The sequence below is a fragment of the Vigna angularis genome, chromosome 6 (genome assembly GCF_016808095.1).
Source record: "Vigna angularis cultivar LongXiaoDou No.4 chromosome 6, ASM1680809v1, whole genome shotgun sequence".
Classification (NCBI taxonomy): domain Eukaryota; kingdom Viridiplantae; phylum Streptophyta; class Magnoliopsida; order Fabales; family Fabaceae; genus Vigna; species Vigna angularis.
The window spans coordinates 4,202,602-4,217,298 of NC_068975.1; positions in this window are offsets into that span (position 1 = coordinate 4,202,602).

Below are 14,697 nucleotides of genomic sequence, written 5' to 3' on the forward strand. Positions count from 1 at the left end.
AGTTCATAAAAAATCGTATCCGCTTTTCTAATAAAGAATCCGATTGTGACTTTTACTAAACAAAATATTTTATATAATCATAGATGCACGATAAAAGAATGTATGGTACATGCACCTATCGTATATGCACGAACAATCACTAATAAAAAATATTTCAAAGGATTTATTTTGACATTACTCGGGTTTAAAATCACCTGGGGTTGTTATTTCTATTTCTTCTGTTTCTGTTTTAACAAATAATTCGCTCCGTATGTTTTCGCAAATCTTTGTAAAAATCAAAGTTTGCAAGATTTTACAACAGTAGTTAACTAGCAGGGGTTAGATAACCCCGATTAGATTTCATATTTTTTATTAACTACTGTGGGTTAAAAGCATTTGTTAATTAGTTGAGGTTTCATAACCCTACTAACTAATTACACTTGTTTTTATTTACGTGTCGGATGTATGAGTTATAATTGTGATCGATTTCGAGTACAGTCAATTTTTAAATTATTTGATTGTGTCGCTCAAGTAATTTTATCGTGTTTTGTAGTAAAATAAATGTTGGGTCAAGTCTTTTAATCTAGTTGGATAATACTTACAAAAAACACTTTGATGTTAAAGTCAATAGATAATCGATCAATATAATATTAATGTAATGATGCATGTTTAATGCATGAAAATCATACCTTAAAACTTTATAGTGATTTTTATAGGTTTTTACTTTTTTATCGGACACCTTAATCAACACTAACAAGTTGATTAATCATTATCATTATATTAATTTGATCATTTTGTAATTGGTCGACTATACTCTTAAATCAGGATGGTCGATAACAGGTAATATGTTTATGAAGCCGGTGAAAGGATGGACGACCAAACGAAGTCGGATAAGAGTAATCGGCCAAAAAAGGTCAGTCTAAAATAGTTGGCCAAAGATGGTTGGTCCAAAGAAGTTGACCTAAAGAGGTCGACTCAAAGTAGTAAGCCAAAAAACCCATAGAAATTGGTTAAGAGTAATTGGTCAAATGTGTGATCGATCTTAAAATTAGAGCGTTTAGTTGATAATTGACCGTCTAGACTTGACCGAACGGACATACGATATAATATCAATATTATTTATATAAATTATTATATTTTGTTTATGTTGTAAATATTTCATTGGCAATATAATAAAAATAACATTATTTGTGTTACGTGAAATATATTTTATTTTATTTTAAATGAAAGTAAACAAACACTAAAAAGAAAATGCTTAAATAATAACCAATTTTAAAAATATGAAATAATTTATTACTACAGTGATTAATTTAAATTCTAATTTATATATTAAAATTATTGGTCTTTCAAATAGTCATTATAATAAATTAAAAATTATGATTAATGTTAGACTATAAATTTGTCACTAACCTTAGCTACCAAATTTTGGGTATAATGATCAATTTATAGTTTAATTTTGATTGTTAATAATAATAACCAATTTAAATTCTAATTGATCATTATTTATAATTTTTATTCATTATATAACTATCTAAGTTAGTAATTATATTATTGATGAATTATTTTTTATCTCTATTATTTAAAGATTTTTAATAAAATTAAATACTTATTACGACTTACTTTTATATATATATATATATATATATATATATATATATAACTAAATTTAAAATTGTATTATAAAATATGAAGCCTATAAATTGAAATATAAAATATGAAATTAGAACTAATTAACATAAAGTAAGGAAATTTTACTTCTTACTAACAAGTTATTTTTTTCGTATGTTTCATCCAAATTAATTTTTTATCAGTATTAAACGAGTTAAAATCGTACATTTCTCCCTTCTTCCTTTCATTTATCTGTTTGCTATATCTGTAAAGAGGTGTTAATTAATAAAAAATTTAAACTTAATTTGATGAAATTAACTAAAGAAAGTCCTCATCATTTCTTACCAGATCTAAGAAAGTTGGTTTAAGTGGATATATTAATCTGATCTGACAGGTATAAGCTGAATTAGGGCAACCCAGAAAGCTGAATGTGAGTAACTTCAATCAATCACAATCAGAATCAAACCTGATTTTTTATGACATCAAAACAATAATAATCCATCAGTCATAATTAAAAGTAATCTAATTATAGCTCTTCTTTCCCTGTCACCAGCTTTATCACATTTCAAATCAAACAACAAGAACATGAGCACTTGTTCACCTTCGACTTGTTTGTGATGAATTAGGGTTTTTTAATCTAAGTTTATTAACAAGAAGTTAATTGTTTGACTGATAAGACTCTCCAGGGGTGAGAAAGTGAGAAGAATATGAGAGAAGGAAAAGAAGAGACTGAGCAATAAAGACTGAGAGTGATGATAGACACAGCAACAGCCTTATGGCACTTCAAACCATATTTGTATTTGCTTTGCATGTGACATTTTACTATATCTGGTCTTGTCTGTCCATAAATAAATTACTCACAACTTACTGTTCATAACTATTCTATAAAGTAATCGTAAGATAATATCAGCAACAAATATAAACTCTGGTGTTAATATATTTTCTGTACTTCCGAGTTTTTACCAACTACATACACAATCAACCATTTAAACCAATTTTAATTTACTTGAAAAAAGAATGAAATAATTTGTTTATATATATATATATATATAGTTATAAATCATTAATTAATTTAGTCTTTCCTTTATTAATTTATGTCATTTGAATCCCGTGAAAATATTAAATTGAATTAAGTATCACTCAAGTAACAATCAACTAGCCACATTTTTTTTATATCGTTGTTGTCGCCCGTCTATTACTTTGGCATTAATTTCTCGCATAATCTTTTCATATTTCTTTCGAAATTGTAAGAAAAGTGATATAGATGTTAAAATAATAAATTTTATAGAAATAGTAAAACAAATAATCCACGCACCAATTGACAAGAGCTACATTATTACAAAATTCTTTACATTACTACGACTTCATTGATAACTTTTAAAGTAAATATTGTAAAAACAAGTTATCTTATTATGTATGAGAGTTTATTATTGAAAGTCAACGTATTTAAATTAAATTCAAAGATAAAGATATCAAACGAAACTTTGTTTGAGTTGATGAATCTAGGCGCGATAGTCTAGTACCAAAAGTGGTTCAAATACTTAAAGGAAATCTTGACAGGGTGATGAGTATCAAGAGTGGTGCGAATACTTAAAGGAAATCTTGGTAGGGTGCTAAGTATCAGGAGTTGTGGGAATACTAAGAGAAAATCTTGACGAGGTAGCTGAGTACCAAGACTGGTGCTAATACTTATTTGTAATCGTGTGAAGATTATAGTAGAACCCTTTATGGAGGAGACTGAACGTAGCACAGTTGGAGTGAACTAGTATAAAATCTCTTGTGTTGTTTTCTCTTCTCTTGTCTAAACGATCATCTTGCAAAATCTACAATTGAGCTTTATGTTTCAAATATACAAGAACTTCAAAGCTAAACGATTATTTATTTTAAGGAAGTTCTTACAGAACACTATAGTAGATATAATCTGAATAACATGACAAACTTATCAACGCTTATACATATATTTCAAGTCGAGCATCTAAGCTTTCAAAAGAATATTTCAAAAGCTCAAAAGCATGATATATCATTAGGGTTGCAAAAAATATTTTCCATTAATACTATTCAACCCTCCACCCCTTCTAGTGTTTTTCAGGTACTTCAATTGTTATCAGATCTAACCTCGCGGGGTTAGTTCTTAGCAGGACTCGAGGAAACGATCCAGAGGAATGGAAAATGAAAGATACACCGTCAATTGTCCTCTCCTGTTTAAGGGAGAGAAGTTTGACTAAGCAAAGAATGGTCACATTCTTTGAATTATGTCACATTGACATGTGGGATGTTGTGAAGAATGGCAACTACATTCCTGTAGATGAAGAAGGAGAGCCACTCTCAAAAAGCAAGTGGACTGACGAGCAAAAATAGCGTTACCTTTTAAAATCTAAGGCTTGCAACTCTTTGATGTGTGCTCTCTCAAAAGAAGAATACAAGAAGGTTCATGCTTACCAAGGATCAAAAGAAATGTGCTTGAGTATGAAAACCTTAAGAGCATGTTAAGTAGATTCCAAACGATCCTAAACAAGCTGAATATGAAAGTCACATGAAAACTTCGAACATATTAATAAAATCCTACGAAGTCTTCCCAAACAATAGACACCTCAGGTCATAACTCTGTATATGTCAAAGAATCTAGACGGAATGAGTCTAGAAGAGTTGGTAGGGATACTTAAAGTTCATCAGCTCGAGCTGCTTTAGGATGGCACCATCAAGAAGGAGAAAAGCATCACGCTCGAAGTTGTCAAGAAGACATCCACCAAGGCTCTCAGAATAAATGAATCCTTTGAGGAGTCAAACAATGAACATAAATCCATGGATGAGAACGACAAAGATGAGTTTTCCTTCATCACGAGCAAGCTCCAAATGTTATGGAGGAAAAGGAAAGGCACAATGTTCAAGGCCAGATGTCTTGGATCTGGTTGCAAGAACATTACAAGAGACAGACAAACAAGTGCATGACCTGGACATTTTAGATTAGAATATCCCAAGCTATAAAAGATGAAAAAAAGTCAGTCGGGCCTAGATAGGAAAACAAAAAGATGCTAATGAGCACTTGGGAAGACCTAGACACATCTGACGAAGACGAAGACACCCAATAAGAAATACATATTATGAATTGTTATCGCATTCGTCTAAACTTTTCTGTACATATAAAAATTTATGTAATCAACGTACAAAACTTCTTGCATATAGAAACAACCTAAAAGATAAAGTAGATATGTCTAGGAACAATATTAACACACTTCAACAAAAAGTCAATAGTCTTAGGTTAGAGTCGAGTGTCACATAAAAAGAAAAGGAAGAAACTAGGACACAAAATAAAAACCTTGTAGATAATACAACAGTAAACAAAGATGATAAAATCATAGAATCCCTTAGGCATGAAAACGATACCCTATCTAAAATTTTAAGTAGAATACTTGAGGGAAGTGACAGGTTAGACCATTTGTTGAGAGAAAGTAGGCATACATCTAACAAACAAGTTTTAGGTTATAAGAAACCCAATATAAAACATGTAAATAAAAATCATATTAGTTTTACTAGGTCAAGTAGTGATTCATTAACGTCTGAAAAGAAGAAAATGCATGTGTCTAACGAGTCAGGACCCAACTATGGGTACCTAAAGGCCAATGAAGACTATCTTGTAGTAATAACTCTTTAGTATTTATGAAATACCTGAAAAACACTAGAATAGAGGGTTGAATAATGTTTTTGGAAAATGTTTTTTTGCAATCTTTCTGATATAGCACGTTGTCAAATGAGCAGAATATTCTTTTCAAGGCTTAGACTTTTGACTTAAAATATAAGCTTTATAAATATCAGCGTGTTAATCAAAATAATTTCTATTGTAGCGTTTGTAAGAACTTCCTTTGAAAATAAAGGATCGTTAGGCTTGAAAGTTCTTATATTTTCAAATAAAAAGCTAACTGTAGATTTTCTAAGAGAATCGTTTAGCAAAAAGAAGAGAGAATAACACAAGAGATTTTATACTGGTTCGCTCCAACTAAGCTACGTCTAGTGTCCTCCGTAGAGGGTTCCACTATAATCTTCACACGAATCACTAGTCAAAAACATCGAATAATGTGAGTGTTTTTTGGTCTTTCACGTTGAATTTGAGGTCGACGTCATATCGAGAGACGTTAAATTGACGTCACACATAGAACAATTTGACGTTTACAAATTAACATCGAATTTTGTCAATATTCGATGTTAATCAATTTTTTTTTGTTTTTTTTTAAATAATAGTGATCAGTTTTTACAACTCTACGAGACCTGAAAACAGAAAAACAACAAATTTTAGTTTTTGGTATTTTAGAAAGCATGAATTGTGAACGTGTAGTGTAGTATCAACAACACACAACAATAACAAACAACAAACAAGTTCAATCAAACAACCACAACAAACAGGTTCAACCAAAAAACAAAAAAAAATGAAAACAAGTTCAACAAATAAGTTCTTCAAAACGAAAATGAAAGCAAACCTTCAAAAGGTGGGTTCGTCGAAATAAAGTGTTGCCACCATTGAGAGAGAAAGCAAAATGCACCTATGAAGGACAAGAACATGAAAATAATCCGTCAAAACAAACGAAAATCATACCTAAAGTAGTTAATTAACATGCATTGGTAACAAATAAAAGAAAAATTACATCTGATGGTCGTCAAACTTCGTTCGAGAAAAGTTTGAGCAGAGAAGAGGGTATGACGCGCCAAGATAAAGTGAATGAATTTTCAATCTCCCGTTCAAATTTTTATTGAATTCACTAACCTTTTAACGTCTAACGCTGGGACATTTGTCGTTTTATATCCTTTTGACGTCTAATTCTAGGGAATTCGACGTCATACGTATATACATTTTCACCTTCGCACCAAGCATTTTCACAAAATTTACCCAATATAACAAATTGACATCGAATTACAATTCTAAACGATGTCTAATAATTGCATTTATTTACAAAAATGCCACTGGTCATTTTTAATTGTGGCTATTCAGTGGTTGGACGTTGAACACGTGACATTATAGGCTGTTTTTGCACTAGTGAATACAAATGAGTATTAGCACTACTCCTAGTACTTAGCTACCTCGTCGAGATTTATTCGCACAACTTCTGGTACTCAGCTTTCCTTGATTATTCGCACCACTCCTAGTACTCAACAACCCGCCGATATTTCCTTGAATATTCGAACCAGTCTTGGTACTCAATAACCCGCTGAGATTTCCTTGAGTATTTGAACTACTCTTGGTACTAGACTACTATGCCTAGATTCCTCAACTAAAAAGAGTTCAGTTGTAAGTATATTAATTATGTTAATAATTGCAATCAAAGATTGCTTGCAAGCAGTTTAGACTAAATCTCTCCACGAGAGGATATGAATACAATACAATACAGAGTAAACACTCACAATTGTTTCTCTTAATGATCTTACAAAAGTAAGAGATTTGACACTTAAGCTCGAGAGTATCTCTTTCTCTTTTCTTCACCTCAGATATAATATTTTCTTTGAGCTTTTTCTCTCTCTTCTTTTCTATAGGATGGATATAGCATTTTAAGCTTTTCGCACTTGATATCCTCTATTTATAGGCTCGATGAATATGTTTCTGTTAGACAGCGTTTGTAGTTCGTAGCCTTAATGCTTGTATTTTCTCTTTCTTCTTTTCAAAGCAGTCGTTGTGTAAGTCATCTTTGTTAGAGTAGGCGTACTTTTTCAGTCCTTTGCTTGAAGTAGGTTGTACGATCTTTTTAGACTTTGCTTCAAGAAAAGAACATTCCATGATTATCTCTTTTGTCTCTAACGTCCATATTTGATTTTTGATCTGTAGCACTATGGATGCGTGTAGAATAACTTATCTACAAAATTAAAGTAAATTGTGTATGCAACAAATATGACTTTTCTTATCACTTTTATTGTTTTTGAACGTTGGTATTTAATGTCATTTAATGCTTGCTTATAAAACAAAGTGTTTTTTTATTTCCTACCGTTAGATAACATATTGCAATTATGCTCTTTTGATTTGAAGATACCAAACGTGTAGATACTTCATCATAAGATGACATGTCTGTTTCACTCGTGGTATCATCTGGATATAAGTAAACCCTCTTTGAATGTGTACCTTGAAGGCAAATAATGTTTAGCTTTCTCAGGTTTTCTTATGTCTTTTAGTTAAGTCTTTTAATTGTTTTAGTCAAAGACCTTGTATCAACCTATTTTCGTTTTCGAGAGAAGCCAAATACTTAATTCAGGAATCTTAAGCATTGAGCGTTTAACTCAGTTCTCTCTCAGACAATTTTAGACAAGACATCATCTAGTCAAACATCTGGTTGTTCTAGCCTAAATGTGTTTCTATTTCCTAGTACCTAAGTGTTTTTTTATGTTTTCTAGGATTGGGTTCAACTTCTACTTTTATCTGTTTAGGGTTTTTAGCTCTACGTTTTTTTATCCTAGGTTGTTTTCTAATCTTTTAACCCATTTTAATGTTATTTGATTAAACTTCAAAACATGAGATCATTTGTTCATATAAATGATTTTGTCATTAATAATTTATTGCTAATAGGCTAGGTAACTTGAATAAAATACATCTGGATGAATTGCAGTCTCAAAGTGTCTCATGTCTAGTTTCTATGAAAGGTGCGGCAGTGACGTGGCACAATAATTGTGGAATGCAAGTGTGAGATTAATCTCTAAGTTGCAATGCCATGATCTCGTAAGAGGACTGCTAGATGTATCATTCAACGATACAATCTTTTATAGTGCTTGCATGAAGGGTAAACTGGTCAAAGAAATTTTCAAAAGCAAAAACATGGTTTTGACCAAACGACCTCTAGAGTTGCTTCATATAGATTTGTTTTGACCTACAAGAACTGAATCTATGATTGGTAAACACTATGGATTAGTAGTTGTAGATGATTTTTCTAGGTGGACTTGGGTTCTATTTATAACTCATAAGGATGAGGCTTTTAATGTCTTTTGCAAACTCTATAAAAGGATATAAACTGAAAAAGATTTAAAAATTATGTCTATTCGAAGTGATCATGGAGAAGAATTTGAAAATGAACTTTTTGAAAACTTTTGCTAAAACTCTAGAATCAAACATAATTTCTCAACTCCAAGAACTCCACAACTAAATGGAGTTGTTGAGAGGAACAACAGATCTTTGCAAGAAATGGCCAGAACTATGTTAAATGCTTTCAATACTTCTAAAAACTTATGGGCAGAAGCAGTTAACACTGCTTGCTACATTCAAACAGAGTTTACATCAGGCCAATCCTCAATAAAACATCCTATGATCTATGGAAGGAAAAAAGGCCAAATATTTCATATTTTATCCATTTGGTATGTTTTATTCTTAATACCAAGGATAGCTAGGTAAATTTGATTCTCGTAGTGATGAAGGAATCATGTTTGGTTACTCAGAATAACTCTAGAACCTTAAAGGATGAAGAAGTCATCCATGTGAAATTTAACTGAGTCTGACAAAAGTAAGTCAGAGCAAGACAAATCCTTCTCCAAATTGTACATAAACGATTGCATATCCAAGGAAGGGAATGCATCAGAAGATCCCAACCATGAAGTCGAGAATCAACTTAAAGAGTCACTCAATGATATTAGTGAAGAAAGAAGGGAACCAAAAAGCTTACATCGCTTGATCACTAAAGATCATCCTTTGAGAAAATCATCAGAAGTTTCAGCGAAGGCGTAAGGACAAGATCATATTACAATCCACCAACCACTGCTCTCATCTCCCAAATCGAGTCATCAAACGTAAATCAAGCTCTTGAAGACAACGCTTGGATTGAAGCTGTGAAAGAAAAACTCGATCAATTCAAGAAAAATGAAGTATTGGAACTCGTTGAGCTCCCCCATGGAAAGCATGTAGTCGGAGCTAAATGGGTCTATCTCAACAAGTTAGATGAACATGAAAATGTCATCAGAAACAAAGTCAGACTGAGCTTTCAAAAGAATATTTCAAAAGCTCGATCTCGTGCTATATCAGAAGGGTTACGAAAAACGTTTTCCATTAACATTATTCATCCCCTCCCCCTTCTAGTGTTTTTCAGGTACTTCATCATAAAATTGTTGAGTTGTTTAAGTGGTTGTCTTAAGTGACCTTTTTTTAGATGAAAATGTATTACTAGAATCAAGTTGAAAGACGTTGTAAGGAAAAAAAATCAAAAAATTGTCACTACACAACTTTTTACTTTAGACAATGAAAAACTAGACCATGAGTACATAAATGTTGTTTAAACATAGTAAAGACAACAATTTTAAAAAATGTATTAAGGGATTACCAAAACCCACCATTAATAGTGTTGATATTTTATGCCACATTTAGAATTAGAATGTGTGGGCTAAACATTTAAATGTGGCATGAAAAATTCAAATTATCCTTCAAGGGTTTATGGAAAAACAATTTGTGCCTGTCCTCCCTGAAAAAGTGATAAATTCCTATTTCATTTATTTTTCACATACTTTTTCGCACTTATATTGTTAATTATCTTGCATACATTTGATATTTTGCTCTCTTCCACTTAGAATTTATTGAAAGCATTGAGATGCAAATATGTGTGGTGATTTAATGCAATTTTTGTTTGAATTATTGCAGTTTAGAAGAAAACAAAGTCAAATAGCTTGAGCTCCAACAACATAACCAAAGCATTGAAAGGTGATTTTATTCCTTCATAGCTTGAGTTGAGTAGATGTTGCTTATGCCACACAAGGAGAACTTCACCATGAAACAACCTGAAGCACTAAGTTCTCAAACCATGGAGGAAACTCATCCATGAAGGAAGCCTTTTGGGTTGAACATTACAAAAAGAGTTTGAGCTATAAGTAAACCCTCCATAGAAGGAAAGCTCATAAGTTGGTCACCATGTTTAGAGCTGCAACCAAGACTAAAAATTCTATAAATATATAGTCGACCCTTTGTTTTCATATCCAAATTCTTAGACTTCTCTCTAGGATTTCTTTTCCATTTTCACTTAAAATATTTTATAGAATAGAGAGACATGGGAAAAAGGCAACAACTCCTAGGATTGAATGTTAGAATCAACATGAGTTGGCAAATTTCCTTGTGTTAGGTTGGATGTAGCTCTCTTAAATTTTGTACAGGCCTAGGTATTGTTTTATTATTCTATTCATAATGTTCTTTCATATGTTAATGATTTAGTTTGCTTTGTATCACATGATGAATTGATCACTCATAAACTACATCTAACTTGAATTAGGTGAAAACTAGTTTAAGTTATAAATTCAATTAGATAATTTAATTCTGTTAGGTGGCAGATGCAGTTGTCAAAAATGGGTTAAAATTCATGAGTCAATCTGACCCACCATATATTCAATCTGACCCACTAAGAACTCGACGCACTTGGATTGAACTCATAGTGAAACAGATTGACTCATTAATTCGGACATTAAAAAAAACTCACCTTACTCTTAATTTAATAGTTCTGCCCAAAACACAACTAAACTTTTTTTTTTGAAATTTTGGATGAAAGAAGCTCAAATTTGAACTTATTTCGATTTTATTTAGAATTATGATTTTTTTTTTAAAATGAATGATTTATTTTTTACTGTTACAATATTCATGATGCACATTCATGTTACACTACTTGTTACAAGTACCTGTAGAAGCACAGTATCTCATGTAGTGAATAGCCCTTTAATTCATTTGAGGGACTTTTTCTTCTCTTTATGTTAAAAAGTGATCTAGGTATTAGATTCACTATAAGATAATATTTCATAAATACCTTTTCAAATGGATAAATATTTTTTCATGTATTTTTCAAATAGCCCTTCAATTACATAATTTGTTTTTTTACATAACTGTCCTATCCATCTAGTAAATGAAGTAAGGTTAGGTGGGTTGTTGCAAATTTTATGGATGTATAAAATCGAGAGACATTTGTGTAGTTATATATGTTAAAAAAAAAGCTTATTCAAAAGATTCTATTGTTTAAGGGTATTTTGCAGGAAAAAACTTTAACACTTTGTTCAAGATATTTGCATAAAGGCATATACACAAGGTTAAATAGTAAAAAAAAAGGCAAAATTATGTTGATTTGTGTTATTACGTTTCAAATAATGGTCATCCTTTGGAGAGAGGGGGAGAAATAGGGTAAACCATTTTCTTTGAATTTTATTCCCAAAAACTATTAATAACTCTTATTCAATTGCGGTGAAATGGACATATATATTAGGTATGATAATAACTTTTTTTTTCTCATTTATAAATTATACATTAAATCACTAGAAAAAATTATTGTCTTTATAGAGAGTATGATAAGTTTTTAAATAAGAAGACTAAAAGAAGAAAATGGATTAAGGCCAAAAACCATAGTTAACATTTGAATGAATGGTTCAAAGATAGAGTCATGAAAGATGATGTATCACTTTAGCTTAAATAATTCTCTTATGGTCTAAATAGTGTTGCAAAGAGACTTTTAGGTTACCTCCTCATCGGTTATAGATTTCATACTACAAAGAGAGATGCTAGAAGAAAAATCAAAATTATAGTGTGTTTTTGGTTTCGCTGACTCCAAGTAATGCAAGTTCTAAGGATGAAAATCCTAGGATAGAACCTGTCACTTATTATAGAGCAACCAATGACATAATTAAGTTAGATTATTACGGTAATTTTAATTTTGTGATGTTTAGGTGTGAATGGTTTGAGAGTGGTGAAAACAAACATAATCTTATATATATATATATATATATATATTATTTACTTAAACAAAAAATAAGATGTTGCATTTGAAGCTATTGTTCAACATTAGATTCAAAGTCAATAGAATTTTGAATGGAAGAATTGACTACTAAGAGCATAGAACATAAACAACTTTAAGATTCAAATAGGTAAGTCATGAAAAAAGGCAGAAATTTCAAGTAATAATTCAAAGGAAGCATTGTAAGCAATTGAAAGAACATTGAATCAACTTCATAACTCTAGTGCCAATCAAAATCCCAAGAAAAGGGAGTCTCACAAGAGTAGAATTCTAGGAAAAGTGAAAACAAAATAAGTTGAAGTTGATAGTTTAAAGGTAAAAGGTCAATTTATAAGAAGGACAAGAATGGTATATGAAAACTCAAAATCTAAGGAAGGAGTAGCGATTGATGATGTTGAATCAATGACTAGACAACAAGTTGCTCCTAAGGAGGCTAAAAAACATTATGGCAGCCAATGTTAAATGATCAATTTCTTAAAGAAAATACAAAAAAGGAAGATGAAGAATAAAATGTACAAAGTGGAAGTAAGGATGAAGATCAAGGGGGAAAATATTGTATTCTTAGTTATTTGAGATATTTTTTTTATATTTATGTGTCATTATTAATATAGTTTTTTATCCACTCAATGTCAAAATAGGAACAAATAAGAAAAGAATAATTTTTTCATATTTTTTTATTCATGAGTTTGCTTATTGTCACTTAGGTCCTTACGAGTGTCATGTTAAACTGAACGTTCAAAACTAAACATTTTAAAAGAATTATATAGGTGGGTGTTATCATTTAAGCTTTTATAAAATATCATAAGTTGTTAAAATGATAATAGAAATTATCTTTCTTTCTTCCAAGAATCTGTAATGATAAGTATAAATATGAATCTCATTATTACATAACATAATAGTCATACTATTGTTCTCAAGTTTCTATTATACTAAACTCATGTATTATTTTCTTAATTAATTATTTAAAATATATAGTCATTAAATTCAATTGAAAACTTTTTACGTGAACTTGTATGTAACCAACATAAAAAAAATAAAATTTGTAAAATATTTTAAGTTTAGCATTGTATTTCTTGTTATGTTAATTGAGTAACATATCTACAATAATACTATAGAATACACGTTTTTGTAATAATAATTTATTTAGCCATTAAATGATAGTAATATAAATTTACAACTATCTTTTAAAACTATATTTTACAATGAAATGGAAACCTCGTTATTTAAAGTGGTGTTCTAGGTTACTTAACAAGTATGTTTGGAATATTATTTTTTTCCCATGAGATGCCACTAATGAAAATTTCATATTAAAGTTGTGTTTTAAGAAACTTCACCAATCATGGTGGTGGAAAGAGTGAAGATGGGATATTAAAATGAATTTTATTAAAAAAAATATTTAAAAAGTGGATTAGGTTTAGGGTTCTATGGCTTTCACCAACACCCTTTGGTAGCACATATGTTCATAAATCATATAGTGTAGGGCCCTCTTGTTTCTTTTTCTAGTGGAAAGGTTGTCATTTTCCATGACCACATGCATTTATGTTAATTTAAAGTTTGAGGACTACCTCTCAAATTATTGTTCACCTATGCATAAACCACATATTTTCATAACATGCATTAGGATGCTTTCATTATCAAACTAGATGTCTATCTACATTTTAATTAATATTTTATGAAATTAATATTATTCATTCTATTGTTTTCTCTATCTAAAGGTGAAGAGTTGAGTTGGATTTTAACTAAGTAATCTGATAAAAAATATTGAGTAAGGTTACTAAAATTTATGTATTTTTTCTACTAGATTCAATCAACATTATCTTTAATGAGTTAAGTTAATTATTTCACAAAATTGATTTTTTTATGTTGTTAAAATTTATAATTTCAAAATACGTAGTTTTGTTCTTAAAAAATTTATAATTTATAGGTTGCTTCTTATTAATTTTATTTTAAAAGATAGATTATATTGTGTAAAAGGTGCTAAAGCTGATGGTACATGTAGTTACATACGTAGTTTTGTTATGAGTGAAATGTGTACTTAGAAGGAAGTATTTATTATGGAAGGTGAAGAGAGGTTAGGTTGATATACGTGATGAGATACTTTTAAAATATTGTTTAATAAATATTATTTTGAAGAGGTGTACTTATTTTTGTTTAATAACCTCAAAAGCTTATTAAACAAAAAAATGTAAAATATTGTGAAGAAGTGTTCAAATGCACAAGAGAATATTGAATTATATATTAAAATTGTTTTAAATAAATAATAAGAGTAGCATTTGACATAGAGCAGATGAAGTTTTCCTCAACAGCTTCACTCAACGTTGCATACTACGTATCTTGTTTATATCACGATGGTGCTTATAATACTTCCTTGAAAAAACATACGTAAATATAAAATATA